A 19553-nucleotide genomic window follows, 5' to 3' on the forward strand; every position below is an offset into this window, starting at 1 on the left:
CTTTTATTAATTTTTTTGGGTCCAATAGATTGATTTTCAGTTTACCTAAAGTTGGTGTCAGTTCATTCATTTACGTTCGTGGACCGTTTGCCTATACTAAACATGATAATGAATGCTATCATTTCATTTTATTAACGAACTAGCACAAACAAGAAAACCCCATTTATTTAATTGTTTGTGTTTGATCGTTTGTTTGGTTAAAGTTAAATGAGGGAACACAGAAATTCTTTGTGTGTGTTCATTTGGTTCGTTTACATCCAAGAAGTTGTCTATTTCCTTCTACTATTTATCTTACTTTTAAAATGTTGGTATTCGGTTGTTACATTATACTTTTACAAAAGTTTTCATCTTTTTCAGAATTTTGGTGTAATAATTTAGCGTCTTTAACGGATGGACGACCGGTTTCAGCATAACTATAATCTTATATAGCAATGCTCGGTGGGCAAAAAGGCACCACAACTTTCCACGGTTTAAAGCAAAAATTACATGGTGATTCGTCTTACACAACGTTTAATGACGATATTACCCCTGAAATCGAGTTATCCGATTACCAACGGGCTCCAAGTCCCAATAGCGAAAGCCCATCTGGCCTTCTAAACGGTGAAAGCTTCAAAGTAGAACCAATTGCTGACTTGGACTTATTCTTTGAAAGACTTTATAGCTACTATTGTGAAAAGGGTCTATGGTGCATTATTATAAAGTGGATTGTTGAGCTTTTGAGTTTGGCATTTACGATATGTTTTTCGGGCTTTTTTATATATTTGTTGATTGGAACGGTCTTAGAAGGGCGAAATGTGGGATGGATGCGGTTGAGTCGGGGATAAAACTGTGTGATCTTTTGAAAGAGGCACTTCATGAGCATCCGTTGACCCCTTTAACCATGTTTAAAGCTGTTAGTTTTGGTTATTTGGGGATCGCGCTTGTTTATTGGATATTTTGCTTTATAAGGTTCTTTGTGCAGTTGAAGGATACGCTAGGCATACGCCAATTCTACAATAACAGATACTCGTCAATATCTTAATAAGATTATGGGTTGTTTGGATGTGTGTTTTTGGTAACGGGTCAAGGCACAAACTCGGCCCGACCTTTTAACACTTACTATTTTTCTCTTTATTTTTTAACAAGTGTATGTATAAATAAGATTGTGTTGCTGTAGGGGTAAATAATTATGTAAATTTGTTATTATAATAAAGTGGTTTAGGAGGTTTAAAGTAGTTGGGTAACCGGTCAAAACATACATTTTTAATACAAATCTAAACTCTATCCAACCTGGAAATAATTTTTTTGTTTCTTCTTTATCTTCGCTTTAATAAGGGTTTAAGCATTTGGAAAACACTTTGAATGACTTCTAACGCGTTTGACCTGTTTTCAATATATGTATTCGTTTTTAAAGATATTACAAACACAACCCAAATTGACCCAGCATTAGAAGAAAAAAATGGGTGAAATCACTAATAGTCTTCAAACGGGTTGACTTATTAAATATGCGAATCCAAATATGACACACATAGTCATCTTTGTTAGATAACTAACTTAAATTATACATATATTAAGTAAATAAAATTTAAGTCAACTCTTAACAAAGATAAATAATAAAGTAAAACAAAACGAGAAAAAGTGGAAAGGGGGGGGGTGGTAACACGCAAAAGCTTGATTTGGTTTGTTCGAGCTCTATTTTTAAATCCTGAGCTAAGCTCGTGAGTAGTTTTTCAGCTTACGTTTAACATTCTTTAACAAAGATATGATATTTTTTTTGTTGCAAGTCTTGGTGTGTTTGACAATGAGATGCAAACCATGCCATGGGCCACAATTCTTGAAAAAGTAGTTCAAATTCAAGAAACACATCAACTTTGTGTGGTTAAGGATCTTTCGGCCCATGATATTGTGATGAGATTGATGAGGAAAGAAAACTATTTGATTGGAATGTTGAACAAAGGCGTGCTTGCTTTTCCAATATCTTCGTGGGTCCCAGGTGTGGGTCCCACTGTCAAGAAAGATCCTGACGGTACACGATATTGTCTAATGCTAACCAAGGCCCTTGAATGGACTTTGAATTGGTGCATATTGCATAGCATGTTTGATAGGTTTGTTATCTCTGTTTTTATCTATTTTAAAGTACTCATTAATGTTTATGTCAAAGAAAAAGTCTAATTTGTTATGTGGTGTAAAGAATTAAAAAAAATACTGTTATTGCAAGTTTCAACCTGCCACTTTTGTTTGGTCGATTCAGGCTATTCTTTATCTTTAATGGGTCAAAGTGGGCAATATAAAGGAAGTTAGCTAACAAAAGACAAGTTAAACGAGTTGAAAGTCTTCCCCAAAGTGTTTTTAACATATTACACATTCTAATCACTTATAAAAAATCTTTATTTAAAGTAATGTAAATTTTCACAATCACGTTTGATCACACTAATTATTCACACAAAACGGACCAAAATGTGTTTCGGGTCAACCGGGCCCACTTTTTTTTTTTGGTAACCTTGAGAACCAGTCACCAAAAAGCTCACTGGACCCGCTAGAACCCTGCTAAACAATGGGATCAGCACCATTGAAAAGTGGTTCGAGTCAACTTTGTTCATTTGACCTGTATAAAAATATTTAGTCATATGTACTAATGTTTATAAAACCCTTTGCAGAAACTTTTGTATTAAGGACTTTGTAACTGACCGCACCACATTAAAGAAAAGGCTAACGGTTGTTGGGATTGCAATGCTTCTTCTCTCTCCATTCCTTGTCGTTTTTATGCTCGTGTATCTCTTTCTAAGACACGCAGAGCAATTTTATAAGCATCCTAGTACAGCTTCTTCTAGAAGATGGTTAAATCTTTCAAAATGGATTTTCAGGGAGTTCAATGAGGTGATTTCCCATATTTATTTATTTATTTGAACTATGTTTGCCTTTTATTTAATAAAACGGGTCGATTTAGGTCATGTTTTTTCTCTAAGTGGTCAAAACTAGGCCTGTTAAACGGGTCGTGCTCGCGGGTTGGCAACACGTGTTTTTGTGGGTTGGCACAAACATGACCTGTTTGAGACAATATTATTTATTATTATTTTTTTTTTTGCCTATTAGTGCTTTATAATTTTTAAATTTACATATTACTTTTTTAAGCAAGTTATGTTTAAACTATGCCGGTTTATTCTTATAACTTTTAATTTTTGACAGTAACACCCAAATAGTTAAGTTATTACTTAAAATACATTTTAGCTCAATGTGTTCGAGGGTTTGGCCTGAACTCGTTTGGGCCAAACCCAAACCCAAACCCCCGAATTTGTGTTATGCTTGTATCATGTCAGAAGTTCAGATCGCTAGTAAAAACTTTTAGCTTGTAAAAAATGGGTCGAACAGGTTGAAAGATTTCAATCGTAAACCTCTTAAATAATTTTATTTGAAATGTTTTTTAAATAATACACTTTTGTGAGCATATTTTCCCTAACTGAAAGCCGAACCGATCCCTGTTAGACTTGTGTCTGACCGAAGTGGTTTTAACCTGCACGACCGGTGATTATTTGGTTTATCTGATTGAATGCAGTTTGGTTATCCGAATAAACAAGATTTGTGGAAATAAAAATCGAATTTCAATTTAGGTTTTTTTTTTTCTGGGTTTATCCACGGTACGGTTTTTCAGGTGTTTTCGTTTGTTTTGCATACCCATACATATTTGATATGCTAGTAATAAAAATATAATATTTGGACATAAACCACCGACCCGTACCAAAATTACCCATTTTGACACAAGCTTCTTTAACACGTTACCTGGCCTGCCATTTTCCGAAATCTCCTTACGTGTATCTCTAAAACTTTACATATTAGGTGGATCATTTATTCAAGCACCAAATCAACAGCCGCGTTACACACGTCTCCGATTATTTAAAGCAATTCCCGTCTCCAGTTCTTTCAATAATTGCAAAGTTTGTATCTTTCGTGTCCGGCGGATTTGCTGCAATCTTGATCATCATCGCATTTCTTGAAGAATCCTTACTCGAAGGCCATGTAATGTTTTTTCACATGTTTTTATCATGACCTCATAAGTCAAACCAACCCGTGTAGACTAAAGTCTTGATCTTTATGGTTGCAGATTTTTGGGCGTAATTTGTTTTGGTACGGAGTTGTTGTTGGAACAATAACCGCCATTGGTAGGGCTCTTGTGTCGGATGAACTTTTAGTACTTGATCCCCACGGAACAATGTCGTTAACGGTTCAACACACACATTATATGACTAAAAAGTGGCGCGGTAAAGAAAATACCGAATTTGTTCGAGTGGAGTTCGAGACTCTTTTCCAGGTAAATTATAAAAACAAGTGAATTTAGTAAAAATAATAATTTTATTTTTAAGTATGTAGATTGTTTTTATATTTAATTTTTGATAATGTTTCACAATTTTTTTTATTGTGGTGCTGACGTGGCAGTATACATATTTCATTTTAGTTGAAGATTCAGATTGTCATTGTCATAATTTTGTTTTTATGATTATATGTTGTACGTTCTTTTACTGTGGTGCTGATGTGACAGTACACATATTTCGTGTTAAAGATAGATTGTTGTTATAATGATTTGTTTTTTGTCATGACATTTTACACATTTTATTATTGCGATGCTGACGTGGCTGCACGCATTTAACATTTCCAGGTATACCCTTTTTGCTAAAGTTTGCAATTCTGAGTCAAACAAGAAAATAAAAAAAAATTTGTTTTATCTAAAGATTTTGATTGTTTGCTATAATGATTTTGTTTTTGTCATAATGTTGTACACGTTCTTATTGAGATGCTGATGTGGCAGTACACATTTTTTTTATTTAAAGATTTAGATTGTTATAATGATTTCGTTTTTGTCATAATATTTTGCACATTTTTTTAATTGTGATGCTGACGTGGCAGTACACCGGAAGATGTTGCTGGAAGAGATGGCTTCGATCTTTTTAACTCCATTCTTGCTTATCTTTGTTGTACCAAAGGTATTCTTAATAATTTATGTAAAAATGATTATCTGTTTTCGGAAAATAATTTTCATTATTTTATGGGAAATAAAAATGGATTTGTTTACCTTTTATATAACTATATTCTTACCAAGACACACTTTGAAATTATTTATGATACCTATTTTCACAAATCTACCAATAAGCATTAAGCAAAATATCATTATATTGTAATTCAACTATGGGGCAGCGGGTTGATGAGATTTTGCAGTTCATCGAGGACTTCACGGTTGATGTTGAAGGCGTTGGTCATGTTTGCAGGTTCATAGACACCGCTTTTTATTTTATTTTCTCACTTTATTCTCATGCGGCTTAATTTGTATATCTCCAATTAACGTAATCATTTGATAATTACATTTTGTTTTTTTTTTGCAGTTTTAGTTTATTTGACTTTCAAAAACATGGTAATAGCAAGTATGCTTCGCCACACAACTCATCAAGTACTTATAGAAGCTCCCAAGGGAAAATGGAGAAATCGTTCTTAAGGTATTCTCGAGCCTCAGATAATTTTTGCATTTTCCTTATCCAATAAAAGTTTTCAAGTGTCATTGGATATCGAAGTGAGAAGAAAAACTGAACCAGTTGATGACTTATTTTTGTGGTTCAGTTATGGTAATTAGTGTATAAATAACTGAATTAACCAAACCAGTATAAAAACCGTCCTTTACATTTTTGGTTCAGTAAATAACTTAATTAACAGAACCAAAATTGAAGCCATCCTTCATGTTTTTTTTAAACAAAATGTTACATGTCAGATTATTTTGTTATAATTGTTTTTTTCTTAATGACATATTAGTTGTTGTTTATTCTCTTTTATACTTTAAAAATGTATGATAATAATTTATTTAACACATGACGTAAATGATTACCGAACTATCTTTTTCAATAACCGTCAGTTATGAAAATCTAAAACAAAACATCGATTTTAGGTTCCGTTCTAACCAACAACCTAACCAAACCAATCCATGTTCACCTTACATCAAGCTCTAGATTTTTTTAAAATATCAAATGTCTAAAATAGTAATTCACAGTATAAAAACTTTACAAAAAATGGAAAAAAAAAACATTATTATGAATCTTGATTTTACATTTTTCTTGCAGCTTCCAAACAAGCTACCCTTCATGGGAACCAAGCACAGATGGAAAGCAATTTCTTTCAACACTCCAAAACATTCAAAGAACAGAAGTTTCTAGAACAGGGTTTAAGACCGAGCTTCATATGCCCGGCCCAGTTACCACAATGGCTCCCCACCAGCCCAGTCCAGCCACTTTTCTAGAAACACGAGCCCAAACGTTTCAAAAAGTACTTACCAACGAGATTGCATATGGTTCATCGATCCCGTTCACAACCACCACCCGTACATTCTCGACTGGTACTACACGTCTTCTCACCGTACCGGGCCACGTGACGTTGAGTCGGTCCAGTCTGATGTAAACGTGTGGGACCCACCAGATTTACATCAGGACCTGGCCCGTTATGACGAGAATTGGGGAAGCTTTTTTGATGACCGGCCCATGAGGCATCCAGAAGCTTCCACATCGGCTCTACCGTCACGTGGAAGCGTTCTACAACATCATGATTCGGGTCCTGCGGGCCCTACTGGTAAAAGCCACTGGTGGGCCCGCGGGCAACGAGGGGCTGGCCCAGGACCTCAAACGAGCTTTCTTGAGCCACCGAACTTCAATCGAGATGAATACAACTACCATGATAGTTACTCGGACAGAAGCTTTGAAGAACAAGGTCAAGCGGTTGACTTTAGGGGGTCAAAGTCAAATGAGTTGTCGAAGACTCGTTATATAGATGACTTCGAAGGAGGGAAATTCAGTCTCCCCTTTGATGATATCTATGAAAGTCGGTCTCAAAGCCCGCCAAGAACCCGTAGGAGCTCATTGTGAGATCTTGTTTTCGGGTTTGATCATTGTGATATTTGAAAGGAAAATTGTTAGAACATTCTTTTATTGTATATAAAGTCAGTTAGGAAATTAAAGGTGAAAACTTTAGTTTGGAATTGGAAGATGATTCAAGTGTATAGACTGGTGCTAGTTGATGTAAATAAGATAACAACCGATTGATGATTTGTTTATATAAATAGAGAGTTCTCATTTAGCTAATTATCTTGTATTATTTTTTTAACCGCTCGCTAATAGTAATACCTCCCACCTATGATTGGGGATTTTTACGCTCTGGTTTCGTAGTTTTACGAAAATTAGTTAGGTTCGTTATGTAAAAACTAACTTACATAACTAAGAGCATTCACATCCCTTCTCTTGTCTCTAAATCTAAAATTCTACTAAATATCATTACGTTTTTTTTTCAATTATACAATATTTTTTTATACATTTACAATTATCTTTTCTCTTCCTTCCACACACAATCATTCTCAAAAAATATTTAAATTATAGAGGATAAACAAGAACTTTTTAAATATACAGAAAAATTATTGTATTTTTTCTCTCTCATCTTATAATCAAGTTACATGGACTCCGTCTCAGGCAGAAAACAGGATTTTTACAATGACTTCAAGCCGTTCCGATTGTTGTATATCGCGTCACAGGAGATGGGGTGTCCCGATTCCAGTATTTTATCATGCAGAGACAAAGGAACCTTTGTTAAATGAAGAAAATCGATCATATCAAGTGTAATGCAAAATAATAATAATAATAATACTAATAATAACATACTACATATGTTAAAGTGAATAGCCCTGCTTGCGGTGCGCACATATGATGTATACATGTGTGAACCCTCGGGTGGGCAAAAGTGAAATTGCACTAATTTTGACGTTATTTTACTAATCTCGTGAAAATAACGTTAAAAGTGACGGACGGTTAATCAGGCATCATGTAGTGGCGTTGATAGCTGAAAGATAAGGGTACATGCACCGATCAGCTGGTGTCCCGATGATTGAGTGCTATGTGCCTTATGTCCAAGGCTTGATGCAAAACTACTATCGAGCCGGGGGTTTCACCGGAAGCAGCCTCTCTATCCCTATGGGGTAGAGGTAAGGCTGCCTACATCTTACCCTCCTCAGACCCTACCATAGCTTTGCTATTGGTGGGATATACTGAGTACGATGATGATGATGATGATTTCTCTCTCATCTTACACCACCTTAAGTCACTTCCTACATGGTAAAAATCTCAAAATTTTTGATGAAATGAATAGAATGTGAATGCTAAAAAACAAACTAAGTTGACGTGGCCTAATAATAACTTGAGATGTGGCATGGTTGTTTGCGATTCAAACATAAGACCTTATGTTTCTAACAAAATGTGCTTGCCATCTCCACTAAAGTTGTAATTGTGTTTGATTTCTTAACTTAACATATATAAATGTGATTCCTCTTCAAGTATAAAACCAAAATTATTTTTAATTGTTAACATTTCCATAATTCACAGTATCACATTGTCTTCTCATATCCTTTTAACACAACATTTAAGATTATTCGTCGTTTCTCTTTTTATTTTAAATATAATATATTCTTATTTATTTTTCTTTTACAACAAAACTTTAGTCTTTGTAAATTTAATTTTAATATCTGTGACAACATTTTGTTATAAATATCATTTTTATATACACAATATTTATTATAATAATATTGGTATGAATGTTTTGTTTTAAATAAATCAAACACCAAGATTTTGTTTTCAACTTAAAATTATAGTGCATAATATATCGAAAACTTAATAGAAAAAAGTCATAAATAAATATTATTTTATAAAATAATTGAATTTATGAATTATATATAATAATATTTTATTTTTATTATATTTTTTTACCTGTGTGGAACACGGCTGTACCCTAGTTCACAGTAATAGCACATGCCTTAAGACAAGCTTATTTATATGTTTCACAGTTAAGACTTGAAAAAGAAGATACAAAAGGAAGAGTGGGCTGCAGTATATGGGCCGAAAATGACAAAAGGGCCTTGGTGCATATCAGAACAAGAAGGCTGAAGGCCTGCTGCCATGCTGTGTGGGCGTGTGGCTCGTTAAATGATTTTGTTTGTATTTAGCATACAATAATTTTAGAAAGTTCCAGGGGTTTAAAAATTGAAACTATGTCTTACGGTCCATAAGTGACTTTCAAAATAAAATGTAATTTAGTAAGTCCATGGCTTATTGACAAATATGTGTCACGGCATGTACCTTTGGAGTGTTTGGGATTCCTTATATAATCTCCTTATAACTTATACTAGTTAGGTACATGCGTGATATAATGGGGTACACAAGTAAACTCGACGAGGATATGTTCGTAACCCGAAATTGAACGCGTAACTCATGCAAAGTCAGTACGCGTGTACTTTACGACTGAACACGCATAAAAGGCACCTAAATGCACGTTACATGCATTACACATGCTTAACCGGCATCAAGCGCGTAACTCACCCTGATTACTCGTGCATTTCGTGGTGCTGAGCGCTTACCAAGGTTGGGTTACATGCATTACGTGGTGCTAAACACGCGTTTATCGCGCCTTGTATGTGTAAACAATGTCATCCATGTAACTGATTCATAGAATGCAGGGCCGGCTCTGAGAAAGCAAAAAAAGTTTTGGGCCGAAGGCAAAATTTTTCCGGGCCTTAAGTAAAATGAGTATTTTGTTGGGTTTAAACAATTTAAATTTTATATGGGTTTACTTTTTTATAATTTTGGTTGTGTAAAAAACTTTTGTATAAAAATATGTTTTGTTATATATATATTAGATGTAGTTAAAATATAATTAAATGTCTTTTTTAATACAAGTAAACTTTGCTATTAAAACTTTAAATTAACCTAATTTCAATATAAATTTTTGTAATTTTTGTTCTTGTTATTATATCGCCTCCTATATCTTCCATTAATATTTATCATATATGTGGCTAAAAGTATCATTCTTCATGTTATGATCCTCTCATCTCAAGCAAATACATTGTTAAACGACTAATGGCAAATACCTATGTAATATTTCAAACTGAAGCCAAACCAGCTCTTTTATCAATGTGTGATTTACTTATATATATATATATATATATATATATATATATATATATATATATATGTGTATTTCAGTGGCATACCCAGGATTTTTGTGAGTGAGGGAAAAAAATGGTTTGTGTTAAAATGAGTCGGGTGAAAACAACATGCTCGTATGAATCATGAAAAGCTAAAACTAATTTAACTGATTCGTTCTAATAATAAAAACTAAAACTAATTTTAGTCTACCCGATAAAAAGCTTGGGAATGGGCTTGTTTAATGTTTATTAATTGATTTATGCCCTGAGTGGGCTCAAACTCGTTTAAAGTGCTGGATTTAAGGTTTTAGCTATCCAATCTCAAGTAGCTTAGTGGTTTGGTTTGCTTGCATCCTAAGTAATTCAATGGATTCACCAATAAGTTTCAATTACAGCAGAAGATTTAACATGTAGATGCTTAAGATGATTTAACAGGTAGATATTTAAGATGATATTTAAGGGTTTTTAATTTTTAGAAAATTGGTTTTAAATAATCAAGATTTAAGATGATATTTAAAACCATTATTTAACAAATATGTTTTCAACCTAAAAGAGAAGCCACCAAATCCGGTAACAAATATGTTTTCAACCTAAAAGAGAAGCCACCAAATCCGGTAACTGCAAACATTAATCTAATAGAATTGATCATGTTTGGTCAATAACAATATATATATATCTAAATATAAATATACCCACTCACAGTTAGGGTACTTGTGGTTGGGTTATGTAATCAAACAACGTAAGCTTTCACGTCACCGCACTTACATTATCAAATCAAATCTTGATTTATGTTATTTTATTAATTACTTAATTAATAATTAATTCATACTTGGTCCTTCTACTAGTAGACAATTAATGATACTTAATGGTCAAAAAACGAAGTCGTCATCATCATGACATCACTTTTTGTTATAGTTTATTATACAGTGTCTAAAAACGATTACATTTTATGTGAAGGAAGTATGACAATAATTATTTATAACTGTAATAATTTAAAGGTTAAGTAACAAGATGACTAACTACTATAATTAAATTAAAATATACTACTGAAAGGTTTAGTTCCACGAACGAGTTAGGTTGATTAGTGACGGGGTAACCATTTTTTTCCTTTTAAGTAAAATAGTGTTACTTTGATATTTACCCCTACCATTTTTCTCCTATAAGAGCATGTGGGTATGGTACCCGAATGAGAGAACATCGCCGCCTATCTAACAACAATTGGGGTACCCAAATTGGATTAGTAGTAGTTGATAAAATATAGGTGTTTGAGTCGGAAGTTCTAGTTGTTTGTGAGCTCTCAACCTATTATACTCAATCATCAATCAATATTAATTAGTTATTTTTAGAAAAATGGTTTTAAGATATTAGAGAGGAGGATTGCATTTGGTTTAAGGCGTTTAGAAATAGTTTAGAGTCTAGATAATGACGGTGTATTATTGTTAAAACTTGCGGTACTTAAGATGGACACCTTTCCCTTCCTAAGTAAAATAATGTTACTTAGATATTTATCATTTTTATCTTTTCTTAAAGCATTCACAAATCACAATCCATCCCCTATATAGTCTTTATCTCTAGATTTTAGTGAATAATTTATAGAAACCATCCAAAATATTAGGTAACCAATTCGCGGTTCCGAACCGCTAAAACCGCATAATTGGGACCTGAGCGTAAGATCCGAACCGCATTACGGGTCTAGTTCCGGTTCTTAAATTTAGGTGAAAACAGTTTCTGGTTCGGTTTCGGTTAGAACCAGCGGTTCCAGTTATAGAACCGCTAGAACCGGGTTAGGTTTAAACTTTGAATATTATATTTAAAATCCTATGTATTTAGTAGGCTTTTCAACTTCCATATACTAGAGACCATCCAAGTTCTCACTATCTCGGTTATATACAATCCCTTAACGATAATCATATTCCATTGTCCCAAATTCTTTTTAAGATATAGTTGTTTTTTTGTAATATTTTAAGTCTATCAATCTATTCTGAATCCCCTCCATTAAAATATAACTAGCTGCGTGCCCGCGCGATGCGGCGGGGTTGCACGCAAACATGACATCGGATGCGTAACCAGTGCTACTGTTTATGTATGTGTGTGACTTAACAATAGTATGCGCGTAACCCAACGGTAGTATGCTCGTAATGCGGCATTGGAATCTTAACTGGTGTTAGTAAGAACGTCACAACGACTGTGCACGCTCAGTCAGGTGTTGGTGCACACGTAACGCTACATTGAACTCGTCTTAACCCGCAACCCGTTCCGCTTGACAATGTTCTAACCGAAATTCATTATGACTTGACCCCTTTCAACCAAACTCATCCCGACCCAAACCAAATTAACCTTTTTGTATCGACTTATTCCAATCTTAACCTTTTAGACCCATGACCTGAACGACCGAAACCGTCGATTCGTTTGTCGGTATTTAATGGTAATCACGTAACACGTTAAGTTTATAAAATGAAAAAGTATAGCAATACCATACTCAAATTAAAGAGAATAAAATACTCGTTTTTATGGTATAATGTTTTTAAAAAAATATTAGCGTGTGAAAAATTTATAAACGTTTAAACGCCGTCGGGGTAGTTGGATTAAAATAAGGGGTAATATGTAACTATTATATAAATTAACAAAATGTGATTAAAGTTAAAGGACCATACTTGTAATTATTTTTTAATAAATTAATAATAAACCGTATCATGATTTTGGTTATGCTAAATGATAAAATTGTCAAAATACAAAATTGCCCACAAAATGTCTTAATCTTATTGTAGGTTCCCAATCGGATCTACACGGAATATCTCGTTTTACGTAGGTGCGGAATCCCTACGTAAGACGTTACGAGCGTAGAAGACGATACACGTTAACACGATCAAACACACGTTACAATAAACAAAGACACGTTGTATTGCAACTGGAAACACTTGATTCTCTGATCACCGATTACACAAACTCTGAATAACTCGTAAAAACTAAAACTCTAACTCTGCCGTAACCTAGGCTATTTAACAGTCGACAACTTCGCCTAACATGTTTAGGCGAAGTTGTCCCTAACTTCGCTTATTCCACAAGTTCGCCTATATAAGCGAACTTGTGAGCTAACTTCGCTTAATACAAAATACAAATCCAACTAACTCGATTACAGACACTAGACACTAAACTACTGACATCATATACCAACAGACTCCCCCTTGACAGTAGCTTCATATCTCTATCTTCAAACACGTGTCTTGTAATCTTCAACAATCTTGTATCTTTCATCTTCAAGCATGAACTCCTTCTCGTACACAAACCGAAACAACTCTTTGATATTTCTTCGCTTCTTCTTTCCAAGCAGGAATATAAAATATTTTCTTCTCGTTCAGCACCTGCAGATCAGCTTGAGACAAATTCACCAAGTGCATTGGATCATACACTCTCAGCAGCTCTTGTTCATCTTCATTCTCCATTGCTGCTTCAGCTGTTTCACAATCAACATACCACCACTTCAGATCCTTGAGCACATCCTTGGGCATTTGTTTCATCGGCACTTCTTTTAAACACCGGATCGGCTTATACTTCATGATCATCCAAGGCTTGCCATCTGCTCTCATCCCTCTATCTTTATCTTCAACAAGCTTTCCTTTCTGTGGTTTCAACAGCTCGAACTTTTTCTCCTTTATACTTTCCTTCCAAACAATCTTTCCAATGACCCTAGCCATGTTATCATCACTCCTGTTTATCAACCCCAACCTGGCTAAGTCCTTCACTTCACACTCAGGCAACGTATTCAACGATCTCAACAGTCTCTTGAAGTACTGAACCCCATCATACATTTTAATCACAAAAAGCCTCAACTGCTCATCATATAACCAGCATATAATCCCCTTTTTCGATTCAGCATAACCCCTGATGTTGTAACTTTTCTTGAACATAGTAGGGACCGCCGGTTTCTTAATCTTTACGAACCACTGAGCGTAGCCTTCTTTCCATCTTGGCTGCTCCTCCCATTCTGTCTCATCCCTTCCCATATCTTGACTCATATCTGCCTTATCAACTTCCAGAATCTCGTGCTCAACGTTTTCCTCTACAATCTCTCCTTCTTCAATCTCACTATCAATGACAATCTCAGCCCCTATCTTCTCTATCTCCTCCATCGGTAACACATCCTCATCACCTATAACATCATCTAACACCTCCTCAGCATCAACAACCACCACATCATCACCCCCTGAACCGCCAGCTGCACTCGTTGACTCCCCCTGAGATGTGGAAGTCCCAAGATCTTGTTCAGTTCTTGGCAACTCTCCACCTGCACCTTTCGATGCATTGGGATCATCGTCTCTATCATTACGCTTCTTCGTCCTCAGCTCATCACCCTTACAGCCCGTCTCCCCCTGAGATGTCAAGAACTGTTTCAAAGCATCAATTATTTTTCCATGTTCGATCAGCAGGGACGACTGTATCTGATTCTCTGCAACGAGGCGCTGAATAGCATGGGTCTGGATAAGATTTACCCTTGATTGTTCTGCCACGACCCTTTCAAGCGCTGCTATTCGTTCCGAGTCGGATAAGGTTGCATCGAAATCAAACCTCAGATGTGATATATCTTGAGTGTACTGAGGAGGGATTTCCAATGTAACCGGGACCTCAGAAGTAGGCGTAAATGTAACCGCAGGTGGTATCGTAACTGACAACCCTGCAGTAGCTACAACTGTCGACTCAATAAATCTTGCGACGACCTCCAATGGAGTAAGAGTTGGAGATGGCAAGGACACAATCTCCGGAGTCGAGAGTTGGAATGTAGTGGGTGGTAGGCCGAATGAGGATGAGGTAGCCACCACGGGAACGTCCGTGGCGCTTGGCCTTGTAACTGGTAATGATGTCGGAACCATGGTCATACCGGACAGTGCGGGTGGAGTGAAACGTACCACCCTTGAGCTCTCACCAGCTCCCGAACCTGCACCTGTCCGTTCCCTTCTCGATCTACGAACCAACTGATGTAAATCTTCTTCAAAATCTGAATCACTGTCATCATCGTCTCTCTTTCTCTTCCCTTCATCCCTTTCTTGTGTAACCAAAATCCGTCTAGCTTCAGCCACATCATCATCTGACGAATCAGAATCAGCCACCGTCGGAGCTGCCCTAGCCACATTCACACTAGAAACTGTAAGGCCCCGTAACCGGTAACCCTACTTTCGTGTTGGATTTACTCATAAACACAGTTCTAAATATCAGAGTTAATTAAAAACTTTACGCGGAATATAAAACTTTCATAAAACATTACATATCAACTCATACTCATGTCTTAAAACATTCCTCTTGTCTTTCAAAATCAAAACATAACTTATAAAACATATCGGATCTTCAGATGCCAGGCCTTAGTCTTCTGCCATGTGTCCTCCACTCAAGCCAGCTGTCTCATCCTACTCACCTGCGTGCATACTAAAAGTCAGCTATGCTGAGTGAGTTCTAGTTAATCATACACTACCATACAATACCTTGTTACATACATGCGTACTTAACCTCATAACTTTCTTTCATTCACACATAAGTACTCATACCTTCATTCTTACTTACATACTTTCTTTCTTACTTACATACTTTCTTTACATTCATAATCATACGTTTTTAAGAGCCTTTCGCCCTATAACCTCACAGATATTATAAGGGTCTGGTCCCTAACATCACAGATATTATAAGGGTCTGGTCCCTATCATCACAGATATTATGAGGGTCTGGTCCCTAACATCACAGATATTATTAGGGTCTGGTCCCTATCATCACAGATATTATGAGGGTCTGGTCCCTAACATCACAGATATTATTAGGGTCTGGTCCCTAACATCACAGATATTATTAGGGTCTGGTCCCATGTTTTCGAATATTAGTAGGGTTCGATTCCCTCTTCGTTGCCATACAACCATACATCCGTTATTTCCTTCTTTTATTAACTTTCTTACGTTCATACCCCTAAGCATACATATCATACTTACCTTAACTTAGCGTTACAACCTGACAGTACGTGCAATATCCGAAGATCGTTCACGTACCGTCATGCCATCATTCATACATTTCACATTATTCACATAAGGCATACACTTATCTCTTAGGATAAGTGTATTAACAAACATATTGAGTATGCACACAGCCCCGAAGACGTAACACATAAATGGGGCTAGAAACTCACCTGGATCCTGTTACGCTCGCCGTTGATCGTAATTCCTTTCTTTAACTGGGCTCGGCTAACTGTATAATATTTACACATATCAATTAACTACTGCTACTCGTTTGTATTTCTATATATATATGACCCACAACGAACGGGGGTCCGGGGGCAGCGCCCCTGGCAGCGGGGTTCTAGGGGCGGCAGCCCCTAGCGGGGTCCAAGGGGCAGAGCCCCTGGCTGGGGTTAAGCTGCCAGGTCAGCTTGGAAAAATTTTATTTTCGATAACTGCCTTAACACATTTTCCATTAGGTTTTTAATTTATTTTATAGACGAACTTCGCTTCAGGCGAAGTTAAACCTCAGGCGAACTTGGAAAAAGCTTGGTTCCGGCTTGATTCGATCGAATAGGAACATGTTCGATCGAATAGGAACACGTTCGATCGAATAGGAACACGTTCGATCAAACAGGTACACGTTCGATCGAATAGGAACACGTTCGATCGAATACAACACTCATTCGATCGAATACAAAACTCATTCGATCGAATGAGTTGGAGACCATTCGGTTGCTTCCCTATTCGGTCGACTGGACTTGTTCGATCTACGCATTCGATCGAATGGACTGATTCGATCGACTGGTTCGATCGAATGAGTCTGATTCGACTCCTTCAAGCTGGGCGACGGAGAAACCCACGGGTTTTCCAGATTTTCCAGATTTTTGACCCAAAATCGAAGTTTTTGACATGGAAATGCTCGGGATTGAAAGGGCTATCGATTCCTAGTACTTTTAAACACAAAAGCTTGCATTTTGACACCAAAACAAGGCGGTTTTTGACCCGAAAACTCAAGTTACGAAAATGGGAGTTTTTGCTCGATTTGAGGTCGAAAATGGTTATGAAAACGGATGATTTTCGAGAGGGACTTACCAAAAACGATTAGGAACAAGATTGTGGACTCGGATTTGTGATTTGAGAACTTTCTCTCTCTAGCTTCTCTCTCTAGAAATGAGAGTGTTTGGGTGGGTGTAAGTGAAGGAAGATGGTGAAAATGGTGGAAGTGTCAAGAACTTTCGTTTATATACTACGGGTTTGGTTAGGCTCGGGTTAGCTTCCTACGGGTCGAGACAGGCCGAGTTCATAAAATAACTAAGCCCAAGACCCGTTCCTTACTCGACATTAAATAACTAAAACGTGAAATTACTAAACATAACTTTCTTTTATTTATCAATATAAAAATTTTAGGATGTTACAAGTCTTCCTCCCTTAAAGAGGTTTCGTCCCCGAAACCTAACTATTACATAAACAAACTAGGGTAAAACTTGCGCATCTCATCCTCGACTTCCCAAGTAGCATCAGATCCCTTGCGGTGTTTCCATATCACTTTGACCAAGGGTATAATCTTGTGACGAAGCTGCTTCTCCTTGCGATCAACGATCTTTATCGGTTGCTCGATGTAGTTCAATTGTTCATCAACCTCGATGTCCATTAAGGGCACGTGAGACGTGTCATCAGCTAGACACTTCCTCAGATGAGAAACATGGAAGGTTGAATGAATTCCTTCTAACTCATCGGGTAAATCCAGTTTGTAAGCTACTTCACCCACACGCTTTACAATCTTGAACGGTCCAATGTACCTCGGACTCAACTTTCCTCTTTTCCTAAAACGGATAATCCCCTTCCAAGGCGAGACCTTAAGCATCACATAGTCGCCAACGTTAAACTCAATTGGTCGTCGCCGCTTATCCGCATAAGACTTTTGTCTGTCTTGAGCGGCTTTCATTCTTGCTTTGATCTGATCGAACTTTGAAGACGTTTCTTGAACCACTTCTATACTTCCCATTTCCTTCTGACCAATCTCACCCCAACACACCGGGGTTCTACATCGTCTACCGTACAGCATCTCAAACGGTGGCATACCAATACTCGAATGGTAACTGTTGTTATAGGAGAACTCTGCCAGATGCAGATGATCATCCCAACTTCCACCAAAATCTAAAACGCAAGCACGTAGCATATCCTCAAGGGTTTGGATCGTCCTTTCAGACTGTCCATCGGTTTGAGGATGATACGCCGTACTGATGTTCAACCTCGTCCCCATAGCTTCATGAAATTTCTTCCAGAACCTCGAAGTAAACCGTGTATCCCTATCAGACACGATCGATAACGGTACTCCATGCTTGGTTACAATTTCCTTAATGAACAAGCTTGCTAACGTTTCTGACGAGATGGCCTCTCGTATGGGCAGAAAGTGAGCACTCTTGGTCAAACGGTCCACAATCACCCAGATGGTATCATGTTGCTTAGCTGTACGAGGTAGCTTAGTTATGAAATCCATGGTAATGTGTTCCCATTTCCACTCAGGTATCTCTAGCGGTTGCATCTTCCCACAAGGCTTTCGGTGTTCGGCTTTGACTTGTAAGCAAGTTAAGCACTTACCAACATAATCCACTACATCGCTCTTCAATCCTGGCCACCAGTAATCTCTTTTCAAGTCTTGGTACATCTTTGTAGCTCCTGGATGGATTGAGTACCTTGACTTATGAGCTTCATCTAAGATTCGACTTCTAAGATCACCATGGCGTGGGATCCACATACGGCCGAACCTAGTCTTAACTCCATGAGTGTTTTCCATCAACTCATCTTGCTGGCCATAAATCCTTTCCTTCTTTACTAACCCTTCATCTATTAACACTTCTGACTGCACCTTGATGATTTCTTCAAAAAGACTCGGGTTCATGATCAACTTGTATGACTTCACTGTTGCAAGGACTTCCTCATTCTTACGACTTAACGCATCAGCGACCACGTTAGCTTTACCGGGGTAATACTTAATCTCACAGTCGTAATCCTTTATCAATTCTAACCATCTTCTCTGCCTCATGTTCAGTTCTTTCTGCTCGAAGAAGTACTTTAAACTCTTATGATCGGTATAGATAGTACACTTAGTGCCGTACAGATAATGCCTCCATATCTTAAGAGCATGCACTACAGCTGCTAACTCCAAATCATGCGTCGGATAAGTACTCTCATGGACCTTCAACTGTCTAGACGCGTAGGCTATCACCTTCCCTCGTTGCATCAACACGCAACCTAACCCTTGATGTGAGGCATCAGCACAAACAACAAAATCCTCATCACCATCGGGTAAAGTAAGGATTGGAGCTTGCGTGAGTCTCTTCTTCAATTCTTCAAAGGCTTCCTCCTGAAACTTTCCCCAATTGAATACTATCGTCTTACGGGTCATACCGGTCAGCGGTGCGGCTATCTTGGAGAAACCTTCGATGAATCTCCTATAGTAGCCAGCTAACCCTAGGAAGCTTCGTATATCAGTCGGATTCTGCGGAGTCTTCCAATTCGTTATCGCTTCAATCTTAGCTGGGTCCACGGTAATCCCCTCCGGATTAACCACATGACCTAAAAATTGCACTTCCCTTAACCAGAAC

At 37.0% G+C, this 19553-nt stretch overlaps 1 pseudogene across 1 annotated transcript; it reads left to right on the forward strand.

Annotated features, from left to right (window-relative positions):
* The first annotated feature begins 259 nt into the window (after positions 1-259).
* LOC143603364 (autophagy-related protein 9-like) lies at positions 260-7033 on the forward strand (annotated as a pseudogene). Its single transcript, XR_013148044.1, has 10 exons — positions 260-1008; positions 1764-2084; positions 2637-2856; positions 3814-3993; positions 4079-4302; positions 4514-4527; positions 4879-4955; positions 5167-5237; positions 5352-5462; positions 6078-7033. The product of XR_013148044.1 is annotated as an autophagy-related protein 9-like (transcript).
* The last annotated feature ends 12520 nt before the right edge of the window (positions 7034-19553 follow it).

Source organism: Bidens hawaiensis, unplaced genomic scaffold (genome assembly GCF_021521415.1).
Source record: "Bidens hawaiensis isolate Kalapana, Puna unplaced genomic scaffold, B.hawaiensis_p1.1 tig00061425_1, whole genome shotgun sequence".
In the NCBI taxonomy this organism is placed as follows: Eukaryota; Viridiplantae; Streptophyta; class Magnoliopsida; order Asterales; family Asteraceae; genus Bidens; species Bidens hawaiensis.